This window comes from Primulina tabacum, unplaced genomic scaffold, assembly GCF_025594145.1.
Source record: "Primulina tabacum isolate GXHZ01 unplaced genomic scaffold, ASM2559414v2 Contig607, whole genome shotgun sequence".
Classification (NCBI taxonomy): Eukaryota; Viridiplantae; Streptophyta; class Magnoliopsida; order Lamiales; family Gesneriaceae; genus Primulina; species Primulina tabacum.
Window position 1 is genome coordinate 37,387 of NW_027459808.1, and position 6,503 is coordinate 43,889.

A 6,503-nucleotide genomic window follows, 5' to 3' on the forward strand; every position below is an offset into this window, starting at 1 on the left:
CGGCTCAAAGTTCAGCACATGCGAAGGGTTCGCCATGTACTTTCTCAGCATGGAGACGTGAAAGACATTGTGTACTCCGGCCAGATTCGGCGGAAGAGCCACACGATAAGCTAGCGTCCCAACTCTGTCAAGGATCTCAAACGGTCCAATGAATCTCGGACTGAGCTTCTCTTTTTTGCCAAACCTCATGACACCCTTCATAGGTGCCACTTTCACAAAGACATGATCGCCCACTGCAAACTCTAAATCTCTCCTCCGCTGATCGGCATAACTCTTCTGTCGGCTCTAAGCAGTCCTCATCCTATCACGGATCTTGACTACTACCTCTGCTGCCTGCTGGACAATCTCTGGACCCAACTCTGCTCTCTCTCCTACCTCATCCCAATGAACAGGAGATCTACACTTGCGGCCATACAGTGCTTCACACGGAGCCATACCTATAGACGACTGGAAAATGTTGTTATAGGTGAACTCAACCAGTGGCAAGTTTGTCTCCCAACTCCTTGAGAAATCGATGACGCAAGCGCGAAGAAGATCCTCCAAAATCTGAATAACTCGCTCCGACTGCCCATCTGTCTGTGGATGGAAAGCTGTGCTAAACAGCAGCTTCGTACCCAAAGTCGAATGCAAACTCTTCCAAAATGAGGAAATGAATCTGGGATCTCTGTCAGATACGATCGAAACCGGAATACGATGAAGTCGGACTATCTCTCGGATATACAGCTCTGCATACTGAACCATGGTGAAAGTCGTCTTAATAGGCAAGAAGTGCGCTGATTTGGTAAGACGATCTACAATGACCTAGATAGCATTCGATCCTTTGGCTGACCTCGGCAATCCGGTCACAAAGTCCATGGTAATGTTCTCCCACTTCCACTCAGGAATAGGAAGAGGCTTGAGCAAACCTGCTGGTCTCTGATGCTCGGCCTTCACTAACTGGCAAGTCAGGCACTCGGATACAAAACGCCTGATGTCCTTCTTCATCCCTGGCCACCAATACAATAGCTGCAGATCTTTGTACATCTTCGTACTCCAGGGTGAATGGAGTACGGGGACGTATGGGCCTCTGATAAGATGTCTGCTCGGATAGAATCACTGCTAGGAACCCATATCCTATCTCGGTATCTCACAATACTGTAGAACCCGTAAATCAGTAGACGTATAAGCCATGCATAATTCTAGATTTTTAAATTTAATTGACTTCATTGCATAATTATTTTAAATGCATTTGTTTGAAGTTAATTATTTATTATTTCAGTTCAGTAGTTTGATTTTAGCGTTTCAGTTATTTCAGTGAGGCCGGACCGGAGTTGGAGTTTTGAGATATAATTTAAGATCCAGAAAATATTTCCAGAAGTTAATTTAGCTAGCAACTAAGTTCATTTAAGTTAAAAAGGGAGGTTTGAGGATTTAATTTAATTATTTGAGGTGATTAAGAAATGAGCTCATTTAAGTTATTAAATTAAGGGGTTAGCTCACTAAATTATTTAAAGGATTAGTAAGGCTTTCAAGGATTATTAGTTGACTAGATAACCAACACTTCCCACTCATTTTATTAGCATGATTTCGGCCCCTTGGATTTATTAAGCAATTCATTCCAACTCATCACCTTTGACCAATTCTTTGCATGTAATTAGTAGGATAATTCTAGGATTTTTGGGAGCACAATTTAATTAAATAAATGGACATATCCTAGACTAGAAAATAAGCAAAAATCGGCCACTACCTTCTAGAAGTATCCACCAACTCATTTGATATCAAACCATAATTCAAAAATATAAAATGGGAAGACTTGGTCTTGGATCTTCCTTATATCTTGCACCCACTTCCCTCACCCTCCTAACCATTTTTCCCCACCTCTCCTTTTCCAAAATTCAGAGTGAATTCACACTCATTTTCAGTAGAACAATCGTGAGTCTTAGCTAGAGGGAAGGGAAGAAAAAAATCGAGAGCTTCGGCAAGGTAGAAAAGGAAGCCACTCCGTCTCCTCTGCGCCGTCTCGTCTTTTCTTTTCGTTTCTATTTCAAACGATAACAAGGCATGTCTAGATTCTTTCTAAACCTCAATCAAGTCATATTATCATTTATTTTTCAGTACATGATCATGTTTATTCAAGTAAAAATCGAGATCCATGTCAAAACATTTTGAAACAACACATGCAGAATTTTCGATTTTCCTTGGCAAGCTTCACGGTTTCTTTTGGTTTGTGAGTTTCAGGTATTGGATTGACTCCAGGCTCCCAAGGTGACTTATATACATGTAATAGGATGCATTAGGACCACATTTGTCCATTGGTTTCAGTCCATGCTCGCTGGAAAGCAAGGAATGACAGCAACACCATTTGTGTCCCTTTTTGAGTTCGAAAATTTAAGTTTTTATGTCAAGGGGTTTGGATCTGATCTTGGCTGCCCTAAGGGCTCTTATCCATGGTTGGATCACTTCCCTAGCATGTCTAAGACGTGACTAAGTCGCTCTTTTGGTGGCTTAGTCCATGGTTCATCGGTTTTTAATAAAAACATCACAACAGCCCCTATACCCCTTCGGCTACTTCGGTTGGACAGCTTTCGGTTCGTTTCTTTTGGTTGCTTGGTATGGATCTTGGTTGGCCTATGGCCCTTAGCCATAGTTCATATCATGCTTCTAGATGTCTAGATCGTGCCATGGTCAATCAAATGGCCACTGGAACGACGCAAGACATCGATCTAAGCAAAACACTACACATGCATGCACGTTGGCTCTCGGTTAGACCCTTCGGTTGAGTTTTGGTATGATGCGGATTGTGTCTGGCCTAGGGCCCTTAAACATGGTTCAAATCATTCCTTGGGATGTTGGTAAGAGTCTCTGGTCGGTGGTTCACGCCCCAATGGCCGGTAGTCTCGAAAACAACACAAGTTACACGGTTGTGCAGCTGCTGGAAATTTACAGCAAGTTGCTGTGTCGTTTAGAATGCTCGTTTGAGTTCTTGGTTGGCTTTTAGCCCATGGCCTTGGACTGGACAGTGCCTCATTGAGTTGAGAAGGTCATGTTTTTGACCGTTCATGATTTGGATCATTTTTGAGGTCGTACGAGAATTTACGGTGCAATGTGCCAAATTGACTCTCGAAAGAGCGTTTCGTGTTTTGGCCTCCATTCCACCTAGATTTCGACCCTATCATTTTAGGAGCATTATTTTATGATTTTTCAGCGTATTTTAATCATGACTATACGTCGGTTCGGTGTCGGTTCAGGTTGGCTCGGAGTCATGATTAAATGCGAAATCATTAGGCGTCATAGTCGCATCTTTTGAACGTAAATTGCATAGTTGGTCAAGTTTAAGCTATTGCATATTTTTCATAGCACAGTTAGGTTGCAGCGAGCCTGGGGACGATCCAATCCAATCCAGTTGGTAAAATTACGGGACATTTTCATTATGCCAGTTAATTATTTTACGTGCATTAAATAGAAAATGATTAATTTTTGAGATTTATGCAATATGGCTTGTGGTTCATTCACTATGTGGGAGTGTTATTTTATACGGTCGCCAGTGACCGATCAGTTCAGTATGGTACCACCCGGTCGCCAGTGACCGGCCAGCTCAGTTCAGTTTCAGCCTCCCCGGTAGCCAGTTACCGATCAGTTCAGCTTAGTGCAGTGGCCACAGACGTAAAACATAATCTCAACAGAAAATTTTACCAGTTATTTCAGTACAGGCTCCAAGGAGCAAATATTTTTACAGTGATTTTCAGTTCAATTATGCACGTATTATAATTGCTCAGTACAGATTATTTTCAGCATGCCTCAGGACATGATATTTTATCCCATGCATATTTTAAATTCAGATTTTTACTCGTTACCTGCGATATATGCATGCTGAGTCTTTAGGCTCAATAGACTTGATTGTTGTAGGTACTGATGAAGCCAGAACCGAGGGCAGGGACCAGTGAGCCAGCTTGGGTCGGCAGTAGTGGCACCCGAGGACCTCAGTGCAGCAGTTGTTATTTTATTCCGCAAACAATTTTTATCAGTCGTTGGATAATTTTTAAATTGTTATTGTTGGCAAAACTTTATTTTCTTTCGCTGCTATTATTTTAAACATTGAACTTGATTCATCAGTCAATTTTATGAATGAGGCCATTTAAGTTCTTTTAAAAAAAAAAAATTTTAATTTTCCGCAAATTTTCAAGAATGGAGTTTTAGGCCCTTTTCAGTTGGTATCAGAGCGGTGGTTTTGTATAGGATTTCACTACTACTGACCGCGAGAAGCTCACGAAGCCACGTCTTCGGTCTGTAAGTTTTTCAGTTCAGCATTTTGTTCAGCATTTCAGTTAAAGCATGAATTATTTTGTCAGCATGCTTCCAGATTTTCAGTATTTCAGTGTTCATTTAAAATAAATTATGGAATTATGCATGTTAGTTACGCATGGGTTATGTTGGAACAGTATGCCCCCTAGACGCATTTTAGAGCGCAACAGAGAGGAGGAGCCTCGCCGAGAAGACAGGGAGGAGCGTAGACCGGAGGGAGACCTACCACCTCCTCCACCACCCCCACCGGACATGAGTGCCCAGATGTTAGCTGGGATGGCACAGTTCTTCGCACAGTTTGCGGGGAACAATGCCGCAGCCGTAGCCGCAGCCAGGCCGACAGGGCCCGAGGCTGTTTATGAGCGATTCATGAAGATGCGTCCGAAGGAATTCTCTGGGACATCTGACCCCATGGTTGCCGAGGGATGGATCAAATCCCTCGAGGTTATCTTCGATTTTATGGAGCTGGGAGACGCAGACCGAGTCCGATGTGCCACCTACCTGTTCACTGGAGACGCCCGCTTATAGTGGGAAGGAGCTTCGGTAGCCCTGACATTGGCTACACTTTCTTGGACCCGTTTTGCGGAGGTTTTCTACTCCAAGTATTTTGCTGAGGAGGTTCGCACCAGGCTGACCACCGAGTTCATGAGTCTGAGATAGGGGGATATGACGGTTACGGAGTTTATCCGTAAGTTCGAGAGGGGCTGTCACTTTGTGCCCCTGATAGCGAATGATGCCAGAGCCAAGCTGATGCACTTCCTGGTGGGTTTACGGCCGATCTTGCGCCGGGATGTTAGGGTATCTGACCCTGCTACTTATGAGATTTCCGTCTCCAAGGCCTTAGCCGCAGAGCAGGATCTGCGGGATATCGAGAGGGATCGCCAGGGCAAGCGCCCAGTCCAGGCACCGCACCGCCCTCCTCCTCATCAACATCAGCAGCAGAATAAAAGGCCTTTTCATGGACTGCCCTGGAACCGAGGCCAGCAGCAGCAGCAGCTGGGACGCCCAGCCCCGAGGACTCAGGAGCACCCAGTGTGTCCCAGGTGCTCACATCGCCATCCTGGGGCATGCATGGCTGGCTCAGGAAAGTGTTTTAAGTGTGGCAGTCCAGACCACATGTTGCTGCAGTGCCCTCAGAGGAATCTGCCTACTCAGGGCAGGGTGTTTGCTCTCCATGCCGCGGAAACCAACCCTGAGACTATGTTGTTGACAGGTACCTTTAAGCATTGAGTTATTATTCGAATTTCAGCATGTTGGGAATCGGGATTTAGATTTTTGAACTTAGAACTGTTATAGGATTGCATGCTCTACTCAGATTTATTTCAGGGGAATTAAGCTTGAGGAACCTTGACCTTTGCATGTCTATAAGTTTAGATCTTGTAGTGGGATTCAACTTAGAGTTCCGATCTTTCAGGGAGAATTTTTATATCTGGTTCCGCTACCAAGGCCTTGATAGATTCAGAGGCCACTCACTCGTTTATTTCGGAGGTCTTTGCAAACTTTCTCAAGATCCAGACCATTGGGCTAGATATAGCCTTTTCAGTAGTGTTGCCGTCAGGCGAGGAGATGGCAGCTACCAATGTTATCCGAGATATAGACCTTGAGCTGAACGGTAATCTTGTTTATGCGGATCTGATCGTGCTACCGATGCCAGAATTTGACATCATCCTAGGGATGGACTGGCTATTGAAGAACAGAGTGTTGATAGACTTCCAGCGGAGATCTGTCCTTGTTCGACCGCCTGGAATGGAGCAGTTCTTATTTGAGCCGGACAGGTACTTTCCTTTACCGCTCATTATTCCTTATGTTCAGGCTAGGAAGCTCATGCACAGAGGGTGTCGGGCATTTCTAGCGACCTTTTTATCTGTCCCCGAGGAACCCAGCCATTCAGCTTCAGATGTTCCGATTGTCAGAGATTTCTTAGACGTTTTTCCCGAAGACGTCTCTGGTATGCCACCCGAGAGAGAGGTGGAGTTTTCCATTGAGCTTATGCCAGGTACGGCTCCGATATCCAAAGCGCCGTACCGACTAGCACCGACAGGGATGGCAGAGCTTAAGAAGCAGATTCAGGAACTTCTCGACAAGGAGTTCATTCGCCCGAGGTTTTCTCTATGGGGCGCGCCGGTCTTATTTGTGAAAAAGAAGGATGGCTCGATGAGGCTTTGCATTGACTACCGGGAGTTGAACAGGGTTACAATGAAGAATAAATACCCACTTCCGAG